Source organism: Phyllobates terribilis, unplaced genomic scaffold, assembly GCF_046119375.1.
Source record: "Phyllobates terribilis strain yellow unplaced genomic scaffold, ASM4611937v1 Scaffold_4__5_contigs__length_816908805, whole genome shotgun sequence".
NCBI lineage: Eukaryota > Metazoa > Chordata > Amphibia > Anura > Dendrobatidae > Phyllobates > Phyllobates terribilis.
This window is the reverse complement of record NW_027362764.1, coordinates 676,935,145-676,956,742: the sequence shown is the minus strand read 5'-3', so window position 1 is coordinate 676,956,742 and position 21,598 is coordinate 676,935,145. Positions and strand designations below refer to the sequence as shown.

Below are 21,598 nucleotides of genomic sequence, written 5' to 3'. Positions count from 1 at the left end.
CAGCGACTGTGGCAGCACCGACAAGCCCTGGTGCAATACGTTCTGACGTATAGCCTGGGCCAACGAGATTCAGAGGTGGGGCAAATCACGCTGGAGGAGTGGTCTCAGATCAGGGACCTATGCACCCTTCTGCACAGTTTTGAAATGGCGACGAAGATGTTTAGTGCTGACGATGCCATTATCAGCATGACTATTCCAGTGATTTACATGCTGGAGCACATGTTAAACAGAATTCGGAGTCAGGTGGTGGCACAAGAGGAGGTGGAGGAAGTAGAGGAGGAGGAGTTGTATGCGGAAGGGCTAATATCTGCAAGGTCCAGACGGTCGGCAGCACCAGGGCGGCAGGCATGTGAGGGTGGGGGAGATGATTTTACCAGGGCGCATGGTAGCAGCCAAACTAGTGAGGAAGGTGCAGGAGCCCAGGAAGAAGTGGAGGACGAACTGATGGAAGACTCATCAGATGAGGGAGACCTTGATCACATTTCTGTTGTGCGAGGTTGGGGGGAGAGGACAGAGGAAGGAAGCATGATTGTTACCTCGCCACCAACACAACAGGGACTTGGTGCTCCTGGATGCGCAACACACATGAGTGCCTTCTTGCTGCACTACCTGCAACATGACCCTCGAATTGTGAGAATTAGAAATAATCCTGACTACTGGGTTGCCACACTGTTAGATCCCCGGTACAAAACTAAATTTGCAGAAATTATTCCTGCCATAGAAAGGGATGCACGCATGCAGGAGTATCAGCAGAGACTGTTGCAGAATCTTACATGTGCTTTTTCACAAAACACCAGTGGTTCACGTAGTGAATCTTACAGTTCTAACTTGCCAACCGTGGTCTGTATGGAATTGTTCAATAAAGGGCCCAAAATTAAGATAACATAGATGGGAGAGGTCTCTATGAATAGGAATTCCTAAGTATTTGATACCCTGTGAGGGCCAGGCAAAGGGAAAGTTGGACTGGATGGAATCCTATATGGATTTAGGGAGGGAGACATCGAGGGCCTCAGACTTCGCTGCATTGATTTTAAAATTTTACCATGTAACAAAGTGATCTATTTCAGCCATAACAGCAGGGATGAATATATGTGATTGAGTGATATATACTAGGACATCATCAGCAAATAGAGAGCACTTGTACTCGGTGCCTCCCACCTCAATCCACCTAATATTGGGGTTATGGCGAATTGATGAGAGCAGGTGCTCCGTCACTAGGATGTATAAGAGAGGGGACAGATGACATCCCTGCCTTGTCCCATTGGTGATTGTGAAAGGTGATGAAAATGTTCTGACGCACCCCCTGGGCCTTGGGACACCCGGAGCCGGACCCTTTTTGGTGGATGCTGGTGGTTGTAGTCTTCGTGGCGGCGATCCGGTTCCGTGGCTCAGGGCGGTCAAACCAGTGGCGGAACTATTTATGTGGTTTTGATGTTTAAATGTCCGACTACGCCACCCGTGGATTGCGGTCAGAGTGAACCGCCGCTACAGGGCAGACCGCTAAGGCTGGTGTTGTGGGTGCAGCAGAGCGTAGCATAACTCCCCACGGGAGGAGTATAGCCTCAGGGCAGTGTATGCGGAGGATGGGGGTGATGGTGCAGGGCAGCAGCAGTAACGACACGGAGTCAGTGATGCAGTTCAGGGCCTTTACTCACAGTTCTTATTATCCAGACCACGTCTGCAGGTAACGGCTGCCCACGTCGTACTGTGCTCACCAGGTGAGGGGCTCAGACAACTCCCAGATAACTTTGGAGCCCTTCACAGGACCCCCTTTGTGTGTCCTTTGTCTGGCCTTTCTTACCAACACTTCTGTCCGGCTGCCTCGGGCCTCCTCTTGGTAAACTTGGCGCCAGTTTCCCTGACCCTATGTGGTGCCTTCCTAGCGGGTGGAGCAAGGGGCTGCGCCACATAAAATGTCAGAGCCTCCGGTTTCTAGCTGAGGGTCGTTTCCTGCCTCCACTAGTTCGGGGACCGGTCTCCCCCTTTGGCCTGACCCCTCCACGCAGGTGGATTCGGGCGTGCGGTGGCGACTCGCCCGTCCGCACCCCTGGGATCCCTTCATTCCTCATTCCTGGAGCCTTCTCCGCTCCTCTTCCTTCCTTCTCCCTCTTGCAGGCCTGGGCCTCTGTTACTAGGCCCGCCTCCGGAGCAGAGCTCATGCAGAGCCCCTGCTCCCTGCCACTTCTGCTCAGACTTCTCTGCACTGAACTAAGATGGTGCCCACCTTTTATACTCCCTTCTCAATGCACCCAGGAACTGCTTCCTCCCTGCTCCTGCACTGCAGGGTTCCCCTTCCTCAGTGTTCCCTCCCCCCACTCCAGCCAGGGACAGGGACTGTCGTGCCCATCTCAGGGGCATATTGGTCGCCCTGCCCCACGGCAATGTGGTGTAATGCATGCAGGTGTCGGGTCCTGATCCACACTCCATCCTTATCTGAGAGTGAGATATCACACCTCTGGGTGAGGTGCAATACGTCTGTAGCAACCGAGCCCTCGGTGCTACAGTTCCATTTATCTTCAGCCTAGGTGACGTATTGTGATACAGGGCCGTGATTTTGGCTATAAAAGGGTCCCCTAGACCCCTACCCCAAGCTTTTTAAGAGAATCATATATGGCGTGCCAGGAGACTCTATGGAATGCTTTCTCAGCATCCAACGAGAGTATCTACTTACAAATTTTTAACTGCATCTAGCCCAGGAAATACTTTGTGCCTAGTAGCAGTGTCTGCTAGTCAGCGGATTATCCCGGCTGTTAAGCAAGCTAAACCACCTGTAGTTTGGACACTTAATTTTTTCAAAGGAAATGCTTTGGGACCACGGGATACTTAGTGAAGAGCATCAGGAGGCATCCCAAGGCATAGGGGCTGGGACTGGCACTAGGATGCCTTGCGGTGGACAGCCGAGCTCGATCCTTATAAAAGCTTTTTAACTGCAGCAGCTTTAGTGGACGCTACTGGAGCTGGAATTACGCGGCTGCTGGCATGAGACTTGCCCTCCAATAGATCCTTGTAAATGGATTTAAAGTGTATTCATTCAAATTAGAGGGACAATTTAAATTAAAAAGCTTAGAGCTGCCTCCACCACAGGGGGGCTCTCTCGACCCACCAGCGGACAGGCACCAGTATTGGGAGAGGGGGGCTGGCCGTCAGGGTTCACCGCGGCTCTGGCACAAACCCGGTGACACGGAGGTGGCACGGGCAGGAGCGGACTGGCCGTCTCGGCTTCTCACTTTTTGGATTTTAGAAGGGCATGACATGCCTATATCTGTGTCTCCCCCTCCTTTTACTCCTCCACCTCTTTTCTTTTCGCATGACTATATGTACTTGTCACTTTTCCATGTGTTAGTTGTGTCTTCTGAGCAGTTTGTCAGCTTTTGGACACCTTTGAAGGTGTTTTCTATGTGTTTCTATGTGTTTTTGTTTGCCTGCCATTGGTTTTAACGGTGTTCGAAGGTGTTCGACGAACAGTTCGACGAACAGTTCGGCGAACACACGGGTGTTCGACGAACCGAACCGAACTCGAACACTACGGGGGTGGCTCAACACTAGTTATCATATGTTGTACTTTTCCATTTTTGATGAGAGCTTTGTACAACCGTTCAAATATGGACATGAATGTATATGTACATTCCTTCCTACCAATCCTTAGTTTCTGCAGATCTTCTATGTTGGGAAAATCCTATGTGACACAATAAAACAAATATCTTAATCTGTCCGAATCATTTTCCCATCCATTAGGAGAGTCATTTTCACAGGGCATTAAATGTAAACGTCTGGACAATGTCACAGGAATCCATATTTTAAATAATTGATTCCTCTCCTCATTGGATAAATCAAACTTATCAGAGAAGCTCTCAAATGTCTCTGAATTTCTACAGGCATGGATTTTGACATCATATTTTGGCATGATTTTGTATAATTTCAGCAAATTTTTCCTCATTTTAATTTGGAGTTGAGCCTGGGTAATTCCAGAATTCTCTGATATTTTTAGTGGCTCTTGTACGTCCGTTCCTCCTACGTCACTCACGTCTCCTCCCACATCACCTAGTATGTCGGTTTCTCGTATGTCAGTCATGTCTCCTCCCATGTCAGGTTTCTGTATGTCCGTCTCTTGGTCAGACCCAAGGTCACCTTCAGTTACAGACACGTGTCTTACTTCTTGTTCATTTTCCACATTACAGTCTGAATCAGTATCACCGTCTGACACTTCTACACTATTTTCCTGCTTAGAAATCTCTAACACAAGACTATGAAAAAAATCTACCAAATGTAGAATATTTCTCAATTTCTGTTTGTCTCTATTTACCAATTTAGAAGTTAACTGTAAATTCTGCAATTCACATTCTTTGTATAAACTAAGCCACAAAACTTCTATGTCATCTCCTACATTAACTTTGAAATTAATATTACTTTGTTTAGCAAAAGAAGAAATTATATCCATATTTTGCTTACCTTAAGATTCCTTGGCTTCTCTTTATCAGCACGTCCTGTCTTCAGTTCGTCTGATTCTTTTCCTGTGTGATTCTGTTCCTTGTTAGTACCTCTGCTTCCTGTCTTTCCTCAGTCTGTAGGTCCTTTCTGCTTCTCGTGACAAACTAGTGAATTTACTGACACGTGAACAACAGCTGTTCAGATCGTCAGGACTCCCCCCTTGTTCACGGAAGAAATTCACTTACTTAATTTAAAAAACAAAAAAACAGGACTGGCTGGCTCACCATTGTAAAATAATACTCTTCCTGTATTACTTTTTTCTACTGAGGACTTCTCAAAGTATCAATATCACGATATTCTTATAAAAAATGTATCTATTTATTCTTGGATTGTCCATTAAAAAGAATCAGATTGCAGCAGGTACATACAATAATTAGTTATAAAGTAATTGTCCATTTGTCCATAATTAGCTTAGTTGTTGAGATTCACCCATCTTTCCTTGGATCCTGGCTGGTAAATCATGTCTTTGTCCAGCATGTGTCCAGGCCTACATGTCATCTGCTTCTCAGCATGAAGATTCTGTGTCTTGTGGGGTAGGCAGAGCAAGAGAGCCCCCCCTTTCTGTACCATGGGCTTTTATAGCCAGTCGTATATACACCTGTTCTACATATGGTAGTGAACCAAAAATACACACACAAATAGCGCATGTCAACTAGACACGATGACTGAGCCATAGAACTCAGAAAAATGATTATCGATTAACATTCCAAATGAATTTCCATATTTAACCATTTAACATTTCCCCCTTTTTTGAGAATAAAAGGACTTTAACTGAAATATCTCAAAAGAAGATACATTCATCAATCATTTTTTCTTTCCTTCTTCCTTGGCAATATCATTAAATTTCCATAATAATAATAATAGTAATAATAGTATCAATATCGGATTATTGCTATATAATGATGTGAATTCATGTTATGGTAAGCCGTGACTAATATTCATTTAATATGTATAAATATACTTCCCTATATCTAAATTGAAGCAATCGCAGGTTCAATCGTCATCATCTGATGTCATCGGGTCGTCGTCTCGTCTTCTTCTTGGTTCTTTTATAACACAGTCTTTAGATGAAAACTCCTTTGAAATAAATTACAGCATGTAGATATTGTACAGTCCATAATTGTGTTCATTATTGTTCAGTCCATAAACTGTACTCTTTATTAGAAAGATCATGTGTGTCAGTTGATAAGAAAACAAAGTCCATGGATGAAATGTAGCTTTAATATCTGTGCAGTGTCACCTGGACTTACGTTGGATCATCTTTGGAATCTTCCGTGTGTCCGCACTGGTCTCGTGTCACTTTTGGAACAGATGTGACGTCTTTGGTCAGTAAAGCAAGGGTTAACTTGACACTTTCCTGCTTTATATAGCACCATAACCAGTACTCAGTCCTTTATATACAGGACACATATGCCAGGTATTACCTGTTCACCAGCTTTCATTGAAGCGTTGCAGGTGATAAGAAACCAGTGGAACGTGATGAAACTTGAACACAACACAGTACATATAGGATCATCGTCCTCTGCCATCCTGGTGATCAGTGGTGTGAATTGTATTGTATGTAATGGACACAGTCTATTATAACACTCAGCATTCACACCTGTTACCTTCTGAGACGTCCGGATATCAGTTGCTTCTTCTTGTAACTTTTGAGAATCTCTTTGATTTATAAAAATTAAAAGTCTTTATTAAGATAGAATTCATAATTGCGATGTCTTGATTGAAGTCTTCATTCCCTAATCTGATACCAAATCTGGCAGTTTTTCCTAACCTATAATATCACAGCGTAACATAGCAATCAGTAATATCCATCTAATTATTATCAAAATATTAAAATAAATTATGTTTCGAATAATAAACAATAATAGATAATAATTCATTATCAATCAAGTTCTCCATATGATAGAACATTTTTATGTCATAGGTGTAATTACCTTTTCCAACCCATAGGTGTCAGTGTATTTTGAAAAAACAAGTTTTTATATCTTTATTAAACCAATAATATCAAAGAATGTATACTCCTGAACCAAAATGAATAAATATATGAATGTATGAATGAATGAATGAATGAATAAATGAATGAATGAATTGTTGTGTTTACTCAGAAAATGTAAACATTTTTTTCCTTAGCAATATATATTTAATGAAGCAATACTCTTGTATTAGACATTACTTTATTAAATATTAATCTGTTTTCTAAATTGAGATATTGAACTGAAATAAAATCAAATGAGAATTAAAAATTGAAAAAATAGAAAAATAAGAAGTATAAAGTAAGAATAAAATTTTAAAAATGAAAAATAAAATTAAGAGTAAAAATAAGAATAAAAATAAAAATAAGGCCTTTAAATTTTAATGACAAATGCAGAGTAATTATATTCTCCATAAAAAATACCCTTATAGCTCCATTATCTGGATGCTTTCATATTTGTCATAACCTTGTACCACCAAAAAATATTAAATTATGCAACTTTGCATGTAATACCCTTCTTAATTATACCATAGTACCTTATTATTATTTCTTCTTTATTAAAATGTGTGGAAAATAAGTATTGATCAAAAGTGATTATGTAATCAGGATCAAAAACACATTTTCCCCCTTAATACCAAAAATATTATTTTATAAAATTTATGTATATATCAGAACCAAATTAAAAATAATTATTCTTCTAGAAATATTGTGCATAAATTTCATATCGATGAGTAGCATAGATTTGACTAAAGAGAGGTGTGTACCTATTTAGGTAACCATTAAAAATAATATTATATTTATTCAAGAATATTATCATGTGGAAAATTATTCTAAATATAAATTTGCTTTGTAAACCATTTTGATGTGTGGTTGCCCTTATCCACTATTAGTTAAATCAAGAAATAATAATTATTAAAGAAATATAGAAATATATATATGTAGATAATACCTAATTATGTATTATAATTTCCTCAGAATTAAATATATTTTTGTACCTTCACATAAAGAAACATTTTTTTTTTTTCAAACATACAAACATACGAGGCCTCTGTCACATCAATCACACTTAGCAGCTGCTGATTTACTCATCTGTCACCTTCACTCTGACATTCACAGATCTGTTCAACTCAAACATTCCACATATGAAGTTTTAGATATATATATATATATATTTAACCCAAAATTGTTGTATCCCAATTTATTAATGCGCATTGCCATATCAATTGAATATCTTTATATTTCTTTGAATATTCCCCAAGTACATATTATATAATATGAGAGTAAGTCACTGGAATTTCAGACACTTGAAAAAACTCTTGTCTTAGATTCTTTTTTCACTGGCTGCCCGGTCTTAAGTTACATCAGTTGAACATAGAATGAATGGGATCCTATGCTATTAGCTCAAAGTTCAAAGGCCGCAGCTGTCACACGTCATGCTGTAAAGCTACTTTAATTTGCACGAACACTTCATGCACAGAAAATATTAGCAACACAAAAGAATTAATAAGTATTACATATATATTATAGTTCAACTAGATATATTGTTATTATTTTAAAATGTTATACACATAAAATCATGCAATTTTTTCACTTCCTGTGTGAATAAAGAAATAAATCCATTTTAGAGTTCTTTGATCAAATCCTGCTTTGGAATGAAAACTCTAAGGAAATATAAGAAAATAAAATTAAATATCAAATTCATACAGAAACAGAATTATTTAAATATCTTATACATATATTGGTTGGTTCTAATGTAATTCAAAATATTGCTACTTAAATTTATATATATGAAGTTCTAATTTATTAATTAATATATATATATATATTTTATAAACGTATATATAAATACAATTATACGCAATCTCTACTTAGACAAGTGTATATATATATATATATATATATATATGAACTATTAGAAACTATGTAACTACAATTTTACTGTATAAGATTATAAATAAATATTGAGACATTGTATTACATTTTGATACAACATTATAATTTCAGTTTTTCCTTAGCCACTCCCTAAACCAAATCTTCTGTCTTTCTCAAATATCTCCAGGAACGCCCTATTTAGGAAAAACAGTTTTCTATCCTTCAAAACCTCAGAGAACTGCCTGTTCTTCTGTCCACATTCCATGACGTCACTGTGAGTTGGTCGTCTCACCTGTCTCTGTCCATCAGTTTCAGCCATTTTCCTTTTTAGAGAATCACAGTTCTGACTGAGAATTAACTCATTCTGTGGAGAGATGGATCTTTGCACTGGCTGATATGGCTTATAACATATATGAAATCTTCTGCGTATTTGATAGAGTTCACTATGGGGATGACTCAGTCTAGGAGAGTTTGATACTGGCTTTTGGTAAGATTTTACCTTTCCTGGTTTTATAAATTTAGCTTGATTTATTTTCACGATTCTCATGTTTTCTAACAAAATCCAGCATCTGCGCACATTCAAATAATGAATTTTTTTGTGATGCCATAACTTGGGAAACTGAATTTAGGAATTTGAATTTTTGTACAAAAGTTGTTATCATATGTTGTACTTTTCCATTTTTGATGAGAGCTTTGTACAACCGTTCAAATATGGACATGAATGTATATGTACATTCCTTCCTACCAATCCTTAGTTTCTGCAGATCTTCTATGTTGGGAAAATCCTTTGTGACAAAATAAATCAAATATCTCAATCTGTCCGAATCATTTTCCCATCCATTAGGAGAGTCATTTTCACAGGGCATTAAATGTAAACGTCTGGACAATGTCACAGGAATCCATATTTTTAATAATTGATTCCTCTCCTCATTGGATAAATCAAACTTATCAGAGAAGCTCTCAAATGTCTCTGAATTTCTACAGGCATGGATTTTGACATCATATTTTGGCATGATTTTTGTATAATTTCAGCAAATTTTTCCTCATTTTAATTTGGAGTTGAGCTTGGGTAATTCCAGAATTCTCTAATATTTTTAGTGGCTCTTGTACGTCCGTTCCTCCTACGTCAATCACGTCTCCTCCCACATCACCTAGTATATCGGTTTCTCGTATGTCAGTCATGTCTCCTCCCATGTCAGGTTTCTGTATGTCCGTCTCTTGGTCAGACCCAAGGTCACCTTCAGTTACAGACACGTGTCTTACTTCTTGTTCATTTTCCACATTACAGTCAGAATCAGTATCACCGTCTGACACTTCTACACTATTTTCCTGCTTAGAAATCTCTAACACAAGACTATGAAAAAAATCTACCAAATGTAGAATATTTCTCAATTTCTGTTTGTCTCTATTTACCAATTTAGTAGTTAACTGTAAATTCTGCAATTCACATTCTTTGTATAAACTGAGCCACAAAACTTCTATGTCATCTACTACATTAACTTTGAAATTAATATTCCTTTGTTTAGCAAAAGAAGAAATTATATCCATATTTTGCTTACCTTAAGATTCCTTGGCTTCTCTTTATCAGCACGTCCTGTCTTCAGTTCGTCTGATTCTTTTCCTGTGTGATTCTGTTCCTTGTTAGTACCTCTGCTTCCTGTCTTTCCTCAGTCTGTAGGTCCTTTCTGCTTCCCGTGACAAACTAGTGAATTTACTGACACGTGAACAACAGCTGTTCAGCTCGTCAGGACTCCCTCCTTGTTCACGGAAGAAATTCACTTACTTAATTTAAAAAACAAAAAAACAGGACTGGCTTGCTCACCATTGTAAAATAATACTCTTCCTGTATTATTTTTTTCTACTGAGGACTTCTCAAAGTATCAATATCACGATATTCTTATAAAAAATGTATCTATTTATTCTTGGATTGTCCATTAAAAAGAATCAGATTGCAGCAGGTACATACAATAATTAGTTATAAAGTAATTGTCCATTTGTCCATAATTTGCTTAATTGTTGAGATTCACCCATCTTTCCTTGGATCCTGGCTGGTAAATCATGTCTTTGTCCAGCATGTGTCCAGGCCTACATGTCATCTGCTTCTCAGCATGAAGATTCTGTGTCCTGTGGGGTGGGCAGAGCAAGAGAGACCCCCCTTTCTGTACCATGGGGTTTTATAGCCAGTCGTATGGACACCTGTTCTACATATGGTAGTGAACCAAAAATACACACACAAATAGCGCATGTCAACTAGACACGATGGCTGAGGCATAGAACTCAGAAAAATGATTATCGATTAACATTCCAAATGAATTTCCATAATTAACCATTTAACAGAGACCGCCTGGGAATGCCAGGTGCTGTAGGCTTTTGCTTTTTCCTTCCTTCCACCAGCAGGGGGCACTCTCTTCTATGCCTTTTTTCCATTCCCTTTCACAAGTGCACACATTCATTCTCTTTTCTTTTTTTCATTTGCTTTCTCTCTTGCGCTATTTCATCTCTGGACAAAGGAGCTTAATAGATAGAGGCAAAATAGTAATAGTAGCCCTAGTACGCACAATGTATTCCATATCTATAGTGTAACACTACACAAAGAGGGGGGAGGAGGCCGAAGCCCAAAAAAAAAAGGATGATCCATAGTGGTAAAAAGGTATAAATTTATTAGAAATGGGGGTAGGATAACACACATAAGATGCAAAGTAAAAAAAATGGCGCACACATTAGGTGGAAACACTCAGGATCAGGTGAGATATACATATGGTAGCCAATAACCAAAAGACCTGAACTGGCTAGAGCATACAGCATTTGTAATATACCACATGGCACATAGAGACCTTAAATTATACATAAACTTTACTATATAACATGACAGTAAGTCCCCAAAGGATAGTCTACCTGTACCTGGTATGTGTGCGCAATCTCTTTCTGTCACATTACCGCGATGAAGGGTTTAGCCTGCAGGAGACCCTGCGCCGAGACATTTTTGAAGACACCTGATGCGGCGGGTGAATCACTGCTAAACAAACCACACCTGTAGGGATGGCACAGACTTTGCATGAACCCTTTGGAGCCCGCCCCGTCACGGCCAGATTGCTCGCCACCAAGCGATCCTGAGAAAGGCTGGCCGGGCGATGGATCGAACAGCGTCTACTGGCCATACCACTTTGGATACGCCTGATCTCGTCTGATCTCGGAAGCAAAGCAGGGCTGGGCTTGGACAGTACTTGCATGGGAGACCTCCTGGGAACACCGGGTGCTGTAGACCATTTTGATGACGTTTTGCCCTACTGCCCAGCTCGGCTAGCATGGAACGGCGCCTTGCCGGACACCGACCTTAAGTTACTTAGATGATGGAAGCCCCAAGGCCTCTGAGCCAGTTGGCAGCTAAGTACGCTACCCCGCCGCCCTTCACGCATGTCTGACACCGAGCTCCTTGCCACGGCTAGGAGTGCTTATTGACTCCGCAGCTCGCCGTGTGGAAATGATGGCGTTAAAAGCACCCGTGGCCGTGAAGGGGCCAGGCTTTCAGCAGGTGCCGAGGGAAGGTTTTGGATGCCGGCCGCCTAGCGAGGACCAGCAGAAGTAACATGTTTCTCTGCAAAGAAGCTTGTGCAACCAAGCCAGATGGCTGACAAAGAGCTAACCTCAGTGCAAGGAAGGCAAAGAAGGTGCGGAAGGAATTGGGGAGGGGGGGTTGATTCCTGCTAGCGCCCTGAAATCATAAAACAGGCAGGAGAGTCTGACGCATGGTGACGGAGAGGTTGTAGGGGCAGATAGGGGGTGTTGTCACGTGCGAGCACGTGTGCATGCTGGCTTGTGTGTGAGAGTGCGCTTCCTAGGTGTGGCGCGCTGCAGACAGTCAAAGGGATTGTTCCCTTTCATTAAAAGTTAATCCCCGGCTGAAGGCTATTAGAAAGCAACTAACCGCGCTCTACTCACCCTACCCGGGTCTACCGGTGAGTCTCGCCTCTGCTCCCGGCCTGTGGCATTGGCCGTGAAGCTGACGTTCCGTCGACAGCGCTGCAGCCGATCAGTGAGCTCAGTGGCTCTGAGTGGGGCGTTCTGTCTACAAGACCTTTTAAGGAAGCCAGCAAAAAAATTGAAGAGAAGGGAAAGCACAAAAGGACCTGGTCTTGCTGAGCACTGGAAAGGGCATCCGGCAGCCAGCCTTCAAAGTTGAAAAGCAGCAAGTGAGAGGCTTGTCTGTGCCTACGGCCAAACCACCCTGAACACGTCCAATCTTGTCTGATCTTGGAAGCTAAGCAGGGTTGGGCCTGGTTAGTACTTGGATGGGAGACCACCTGGGAATACCAGGTGCTATAGGCTTTTGCTTTTTCCTTCCTTCCACCAGCAGGGGGAATTCTCTTCTATGCCTTTTTCCCATTCCCTTTCACAAGTGCACACATTCATTTTCTTTTCTTTTTTTCATTTGATTTCTCTCTTGCGCTATTTCATCTCTGCAAAATACCAGCATCCTTCTGATCACCGTGGGCCTCCAGCATTGTTGCTTATTTACTTTTAATACTAGGCTCCTTTTCACCAGGACCAGCGTCTCCTGGGTGGCTGGAGGCAACAACCGGTAACCCCAAGCAGAAGACTTTTGCAGGCAACACGACCCTCCCCCTGAAGAGCAGCTCAAAGTCACTGGCAACTATCTCACCCTCTTCCTTCATTCAACCCTGGACGTCTCGCTCCACCCCCAAGTTACGGGTCCAGCTTGCTCTTTCTGTCACATTACCGCGATGAAGGATTTAGCCTGCAGGAGACCCTGCGCCGAGATATTTTTGAAGACACCTGATGCGGCGGGTGAATCACTGCTAAACAAACCACACCTGTAGGGACGGCACAGCCTTTGCATGGAACCTTCGGAGCCCGCCCCGTCACGGCCAGATTGCTCGCCACCAAGCGATCCTGAGAAAGGCTGGCCGGGCGATGGATCAAGCAGCGTCTACTGGCCATACCACCTTGGATACACCCGATCTCGTCTGATCTCGGAAGCAAAGCATGGCTGGGCTCAGACAGTACTTTGATGGGAGACCTCCTGGGAACATCGGGTGCTGTAGACCATTTTGATGACGTTTTGCCCTACTGCCCAGCTCGGCTAGCATGGAACGGCGCCTTGCCGGACACCGACATTAAGTAACTTAGATGATGGAAGCCCCAAGGCCTCTGAGCCAGTTGGCAGCTAAGTACGCTACCCCGCCGCCTTCACACAGGCCTGACACCGAGCTCCTTGCCACGGCTAGGAGTGCTTATTGACTCCGCAGCTCGCCGTGTGGAAATGATGGCGTTAAATGCACCCGGGGCCGTGAAGGGGCCAGGCTTTCAGCAGGTGCCCAGGGAAGGTTTTGGATGCCGGTCGCCTAGCGAGGGCCAGCAGAAGTAACATGTTTCTCTGCAAAGAAGCTTGTGTAACCAAGCCAGACGGCTGACAAAGAGCTAACCTCAGTGCAAAGAAGGCAAGGAAGGTGCGGAAGGAATTTTGGAGGGGGGTGGTGATTCCTGCTAGGGCCCTGAAATCATAAAACAGGCAGGAGAGTCTGACGCATGGTGACGGAGAGGTTGTAGGGGCAGATAGGGGGTGTTGTCACTTGCAAGCACGTGTGCATGCTGGCTTGTGTGTGAGAGTGAGCTTCCTAGGTGTGGCGCGCTGCAGACAGTCAAAGGGATTGTTCCCTTTCATTAAAAGTTAATCCCCGGCTGCAGCCTATTAGAAAGCAACTAACCGCGCTCTACTCTCCCTACCCGGGTCTACCGGTGAGTCTCGCCTCTGCTCCCGGCCTGTGGCATTGGCCGTGAAGCTGACGTTCCGTCGACAGCGCTGCAGCCGATCAGTGAGCTCAGCGGCTCTGAGTGGGGCATTGTGTCTACAAGACCTTTTAAGGAAGCCAGCAAAAAAATTGAAGAGAAGGGAAAGCACAAAAGGACCTGGTCTTGCTGAGCACTGGAAAGGGCAGCCAACAGCCAGACGTCAAAGTAGAAAAGCAGCAAGTGAGAGGCTTGTCTCTGCCTACGGCCACACCACCCTGAACACGCCCGATCTCATTTGATCTCGGAAGCTAAGCAGGGTCGGGCCTGGTTAGTACTTGGATGGGAAACTGTAAAATATTACTCTTCCTGTATTAATTTTTTCTACTGAGGACTTCTCAAAGTATCAATATCACGATATTCTTATAAAAAAATGTATCTACTTATTCTTGGATTGTCCATTAAAAAGAATCAGATTGCAGCAGGTACATACAATAATTAGTTATAAAGTAATTGTCCATTTGTCCATAATTACCTTAATTGATGAGATTCACCCATCTTTCCTTGGATCCTGGCTGGTAAATCATGTCTTTGTCCAGCATGTGTCCAGGCCTACATGTCATCTGCTTCTCAGTATGAAGATTCTGTGTCTTGTGGGGTGGGCAGAGCAAGAGAGCCCCCCTTTTCTGTACCATGGGCTTTTATAGCCAGTCGTATGGACACCTGTTCTACATATGGTAGTGAACCAAAAATACACACACAAATAGCGCATGTCAACTAGACACGATGGCTGAGGCATAGAACTCAGAAAAATGAATATCGATTAACATTCCAAATGAATTTCCATAATTAACCATTTAACATTTCCCCCTTTTTTGAGAATAAAAGGACTTTAACTGAAATTTCTCAAAAGAAGATACATTCATCAATCATTTTTTCTTTCCTTCTTCCTTTTAAATATCATTAAATTTCTATAATAATAATAATAGTAATAATAGTATCAATATCGGATTATTGTTATATAATGATGTGAATAAACGTAATGGTAAGCCGTGACTAATATTCATTTAATATGTATAATTATACTTCCCTATATCTAAATTGAAGCAATCGCGGGTTCAATCGTCATCATCTGATGTCATCGGGTCGTCGTCTCGTCTTCTTCTTGGTTCTTTTATAACACAGTCTTTAGATGAAAACTCCTTTGAAATAAATTACAGCATGTAGATATTGTACAGTCCATAATTGTGTTCATTATTGTTCAGTCCATAAACTGTACTCTTTATTAGAAAGATCATGTGTGTCAGTTGATAAGAAAACAAAGTCCATGGATGAAATGTAGCTTTAATATCTGTGCAGTGTCACCTGGACTTACGTTGGATCGTCTTTGGAATCTTCCGTGTGTCCGCACTGGTCTCGTGTCACTTTTGGAACAGATGTGATGTCTTTGGTCAGTAAAGCAAGGGTTAACTTGACACTTTCCTGCTTTATATAGCACCATAACCAGTACTCAGTCCTTTATATACAGGACACATATGCCAGGTATTACCTGTTCACCAGCTTTCATTGAAGCGTTGCAGGTGATAAGAAACCACTGGAACGTGATGAAACTTAAACACAACACAGTACATATAGGATCATCGTCCTTTGCCGTCCTGGTGATCAGTGGTGTGAATTGTATTGTATGTAATGGACACAGTCTATTATAACACTCAGGATTCACACCTGTTACCTTCTGAGACGTACGGATATCAGTTGCTTCTTCTTGTAACTTTTGAGAATCTCTTTGATTTATAAAAATTAAAAGTCTTTATTAAGATAGAATTCATAATTGCGATGTCTTGATTGAAGTCTTCATTCCCTAATCTGATACCAAATCTGGCAGTTTTTCCTAACCTATAATATCACAGCGTAACATAGCAATCAGTAATATCCATCTAATTATTATCAAAATATTTAAATAAATCATGTTTGGATTAATAAACAATAATAGATAATAATTCATTATCAATCAAGTTCTCCATATGATAGAACATTTTCATGTCATAGGTGTAATTACCTTTTCCAACCCATAGGTGTCAGTGTATTTTGAAAACACAAGTTTTTATATCTTTATTAAACCAAGAATATCAAAGAATGTATACTCCTGAACCAAAATGAATAAATATATGAATGTATGAATGAATGAATGAATGAATAAATGAATGAATGAATTGTTGTGTTTACTCAGAAAATGTAAACATTTTTTTCCTTAGCAATATATATTTAATGAAGCAATACTCTTGTATTAGACATTACTTTATTAAATATTAATGTGTTTTCTCAATTGAGATATTGAACTGAAATAAAATCAAATGAGAATTAAAAAATGAAAAAATAGAAAAATAAGAAGTATAAAGTAAGAATAAAATTTAAAAAATGAAAAATAAAATTAAGAGTAAAAATAAGAATAAAAATAAATATAAGGTCTTTAAATTTTAATGACAAATGCAGAGTAATTATATTCTCCATAAAAAATACCCTTATATCTCCATTATCTGGATGATTTCATATTTGTCACAACCTTGTACCACCAAAAAATATTAAATTATGCAACTTTGCATGTAATACCCTTCTTAATTATACCATAGTACCTTATTATTATTTCTTCTTTATTAAAATGTGTGGAAAATAAGTATTGATCAAAAGTGATTATGTAATCAGGATCAAAAACACATTTTCCCCCTTAATACCAAAAATATTATTTTATAAAATTTATGTATATATCAGAACCAAATTAAAAATAATTATTCTTCTAGAAATATTGTGCATAAATTTCATATCGATGAGTAGCATAGATTTGACTAAAGAGAGGTGTGTACCTATTTAAGTAACCATTAAAAATAATATTATAGTTATTCAAGAATATTATCATGTGGAAAATTATTCTAAATATAAATTTGCTTTGTAAACCATTTTGATGTGTGGTTGCCCTTATCCACTATTAGTTAAATCAAGAAATAATAATTATTAAAGAAATATATAAATATATATATGTAGATACAGTAATACCTAATTATGTATTATAATTTCCTCAGAATTAAATATATTTTTGTACCTTCACATAAAGAAACATTTTTTTTTTCAAACATACGAGGCCTCTGTCACTTCAATCACACTTAGCAGCTGCTGATTTACTCATCTGTCACCTTCACTCTGACATTCACAGATCTGTTCAACTCAAACATTCCACATATGAAGTTTTAGATTTATATATATTTAACCCAAAATTGTTGTATCCCAATTTATTAATGCGCATTGCCATATCAATTGAATATCTTTATATTTCTTTGAATATTCCCCAAGTACATATTATATAATATGAGAGTAAGTCACTGGAATTTCAGACACTTGAAAAAACTCTTGTCTTAGATTCTTTTTTCACTGGCTGCCCGGTCTTAAGTTACATCAGTTGAACATATAATGAATGGGATCCTATACTATTAGCTCAAAGTTCAAAGGCCGCAGCTGTCACACGTCATGCTGTAAAGCTACTTTAATTTGCACGAACATTTCATGCACAGAAAATATTAGCAACACAAAAGAATTAATAAGTATTACATATATATTATAGTTCAACTAGATATATTGTTATTATTTTAAAAAGTTATACGCATAAAATCATGCCATTTTTTCACTTCCTGTGTGAATAAAGAAATAAATCCATTTTAGAGTTCTTTGATCAAATCCTGCTTTGGAATGAAAACTCTAAGGAAATATAAGAAAATAAAATTAAACATCAAATTCATACAGAAACAGAATTATTTAAATATCTTATACATATATTGGTTGGTTCTAATGTAATTCAAAATATTGCTACTTAAATTTATATATATGAAGTTCTAATTTATTAATTAATATATATATATATTTTATAAACGTATATATAAATACAATTATACGCAATCTCTACTTAGACAAGTGTATATATATATATATATATATATATATGAACTATTAGAAACTATGTAACTACAATTTACTGTATAAGATTATAAATAAATATTGAGACATTGTATTACATTTTGATACAACATTATAATTACAGTTTTTCCTTAGCCACTCCCTAAACCAAATCTTCTGTCTCTCTCAAATATCTCCAGGAACGCCCTATTTAGGAAAGACATTTTTCTATCCTTCAAAACCTCAGAGAACTGCTTGTTCTTCTGTCCACATTCCATGACGTCACTGTGAGTTGGTCGTCTCACCTGTCTCTGTCCATCAGTTTCAGCCATTTTCCTTTTTAGAGAATCAAAGTTCTGACTGAGAATTAACTCATTCTGTGGAGAGATGGATCTTTGCACTGGCTGATATGGCTTATAACATATATGAAATCTTCTGCGTATTTGATAGAGTTCACTATGGGGATGACTCAGTCTAGGAGAGTTTGATATTGGCTTTTGGTAAGATTTTACCTTTCCTGGTTTTATAAATTTAGCTTGATTTATTTTCTTTTCACGATTCTCATGTTTTCTAACAGAATCCAGCATCTGCGCACATTCAAATAATGAATTTTTTTGTGATGCCATAACTTGGGAAACTGAATTTAGGAATTTGAATTTTTGTACAAAAGTTGTTATCATATGTTGTACTTTTCCATTTTTGATGAGAGCTTTGTACAACCGTTCAAATATGGACATGAATGTATATGTACATTCCTTCCTACCAATCCTTAGTTTCTGCAGATCTTCTATGTTGGGAAAATCCTTTGTGACACAATGAATCAAATATCTTAATCTGTCCGAATCATTTTCCCATCCATTAGGAGAGTCATTTTCACAGGGCATTAAATGTAAACGTCTGGACAATGTCACAGGAATCCATATTTTAAATAATTGATTCCTCTCCTCAATGGATAAATCAAACTTATCAGAGAATTTATCAAATGTCTCTGAATTTCTACAGGCATGGATTTTGACATCATATTTTGGCATGATTTTGTATAATTTCAGCAAATTTTTCCTCATTTTAATTTGGAGTTGAGCCTGGGTAATTCCAGAATTCTCTGATATTTTTAGTGGCTCTTGTATGTCCGTTCCTCCTACGTCACTCACGTCTCCTCCCACATCACCTAGTATGTCGGTTTCTCGTATGTCAGTCATGTCTCCTCCCATGTCAGGTTTCTGTATGTCCGTCTCTTGGTCAGACCCAAGGTCACCTTCAGTTACAGACACGTGTCTTACTTCTTGTTCATTTTCCACATTACAGTCAGAATCAGTATCACCGTCTGACACTTCTACACTATTTTCCTGCTTAGAAATCTCTAACTCAAGACTATGAAAAAAATCTACCAAATGTAGAATATTTCTCAATTTCTGTTTGTCTCTATTTACCAATTTAGAAGTTAACTGTAAATTCTGCAATTCACATTCTTTGTATAAACTGAGCCACAAAACTTCTATGTCATCTCGTTAATTAACTTTGAAATTAAATATTACTTTGTTTAGCAAAAGAAGAAATTATATCCATATTTTGCTTACCTTAAGATTCCTTGGCTTCTCTTTATCAGCACGTCCTGTCTTCAGTTCGTCTGATTCTTTTCCTGTGTGATTCTGTTCCTTGTTAGTACCTCTGCTTCCTGTCTTTCCTCAGTCTGTAGGTCCTTTCTGCTTCTCGTGACAAACTAGTGAATTTACTGACACGTGAACAACAGCTGTTCAGCTCGTCAGGACTCCCCCTTGTTCACGGAAGAAATTCACTTACTTAATTTAAAAAACAAAAAAACAGAACTGGCTGGCTCACCATTGTAAAATAATACTCTTCCTGTATTATTTTTTTCTACTGAGGACTTCTCAAAGTATCAATATCACGATATTCTTATAAAAAAATGTATCTATTTATTCTTGGATTGTCCATTAAAAAGAATCAGATTGCAGCAGGTACATACAATAATTAGTTATAAAGTAATTGTCCATTTGTCCATAATTACATTAATTGATGAGATTCACCCATCTTTCCTTGGATCCTGGCTGGTAAATCATGTCTTTGTCCAGCATGTGTCCAGGCCTACATGTCATCTGCTTCTCAGCATGAAGATTCTGTGTCTTGTGGGGTGGGCAGAGCAAGAGAGCCCCCCCTTTCTGTACCATGGGCTTTTATAGCCAGTCGTATGGACACCTGTTCTACATATGGTAGTGAACCAAAAATACACACACAAATAGCGCATGTCAACTAGACACGATGGCTGAGGCATAGAACTCAGAAAAATGATTATCGATTAACATTCCAAATGCATTTCCATAACTAACCATTTAACAGAGACCGCCTGGGAATGCCAGGTGCTGTAGGCTTTTGCTTTTTCCTTCCTTCCACCAGCAGGGGGCACTCTCTTCTATGCCTTTTTTCCATTCCCTTTCACAAGTGCACACATTCATTCTCTTTTTTTTTTTTCATTTGCTTTCTCTCTTGCGCTATTTCATCTCTGCAAAATACCAGCATCCTTCTGATCACCGTGGGCCTCAAGCATTGTTGCTTATTTACTTTTAATACTAGGCTCCTTTTCACCAGGACCAGCGTCTCCCGGGTGGCTGGAGGCAACAACTGGTAACCCCAAGCAGAAGTCTTTTGCAGGCAACACGACCCTCCCCCTGAAGAGCAGCTCAAAGTCACTGGCAACCATCTCACCCTCTTCCTTCATTCACCCCTGGACGTCTCGCTCCGCCCCCAAGTTACGGGACCAGCTTGCTCTTTCTGTCACATTACCGCGATGAAGGGTTTAGCCTGCAGGAGACCCTGCGCCCAGACATTTTTGAAGACACCTGATGCGGCGGGTGAATCACTGCTAAACAAACCACACCTGTAGGGACGGCACAGCCTTTGCATGGACCCTTCGGAGCCTGCCCCGTCACGGCCAGATTGCTCGCCACCAAGCGATCCTGAGAAAGGCTGGCCGGGCGATGGATCAAGCAGCGTCTACTGGCCATACCACCTTGGATACGCCCGATCTCTTCTGATCTCGGAAGCAAAGCAGGGCTGGGCTTGGACAGTGCTTGGATGAGAGACCTCCTGGGAACACCGGGTGCTGTAGACCATTTTGATGACGTTTTGCCCTACTGCCCAGCTCGGCTAGCATGGAACGGCGCCTTGCCGGACACCGACCTTAAGTAACTTAGATGATGGAAGCCCCAAGGCCTCTGAGCCAGTTGGCAGCTAAGTACACTACCCCGCCGCCTTAACGCAGGCCTGACACCGAGCTCCTTGCCACGGCTAGGAGTGCTTATTGACTCCGCAGCTCGCCGTGTGGAAATGATGGCGTTAAAAGCACCTGTTGCCGTAAAGGGGCCAGGCTTTCAGCAGGTGCCCAGGGAAGGTTTTGTATGCCGGCCGCCTAGCGAGGGCCAGCAGAAGTAACATGTATCTCTGCAAAGAAGCTTGTGTAACCAAGCCAGACGGCTGCCAAAGAGCTAACCTCAGTGCAAGGAAGGCAAGGAAGGTGTGGAAGGAATTGGGGAGGGGGGGAGTTGATTCCTGCTAGGGCCC

General features: G+C 40.2%; 1 non-coding gene and 3 pseudogenes across 1 annotated transcript; all 4 read left to right on the top strand.

Moving 5' to 3' along the window:
- The first annotated feature begins 11,477 nt into the window (after positions 1 to 11,477).
- Positions 11,478 to 11,597, top strand: LOC141267708 (5S ribosomal RNA; annotated as a pseudogene).
- A 942-nt stretch (positions 11,598 to 12,539) lies between these two features.
- LOC141266687 (5S ribosomal RNA) lies at positions 12,540 to 12,658 on the top strand. Its single transcript, XR_012320715.1, has one exon. It is a non-coding gene; the product is annotated as a 5S ribosomal RNA (ribosomal RNA).
- A 620-nt stretch (positions 12,659 to 13,278) lies between these two features.
- Positions 13,279 to 13,398, top strand: LOC141267531 (5S ribosomal RNA; annotated as a pseudogene).
- Positions 13,399 to 21,029: 7,631 nt separating this feature from the next.
- Positions 21,030 to 21,149, top strand: LOC141268413 (5S ribosomal RNA; annotated as a pseudogene).
- The last annotated feature ends 449 nt before the right edge of the window (positions 21,150 to 21,598 follow it).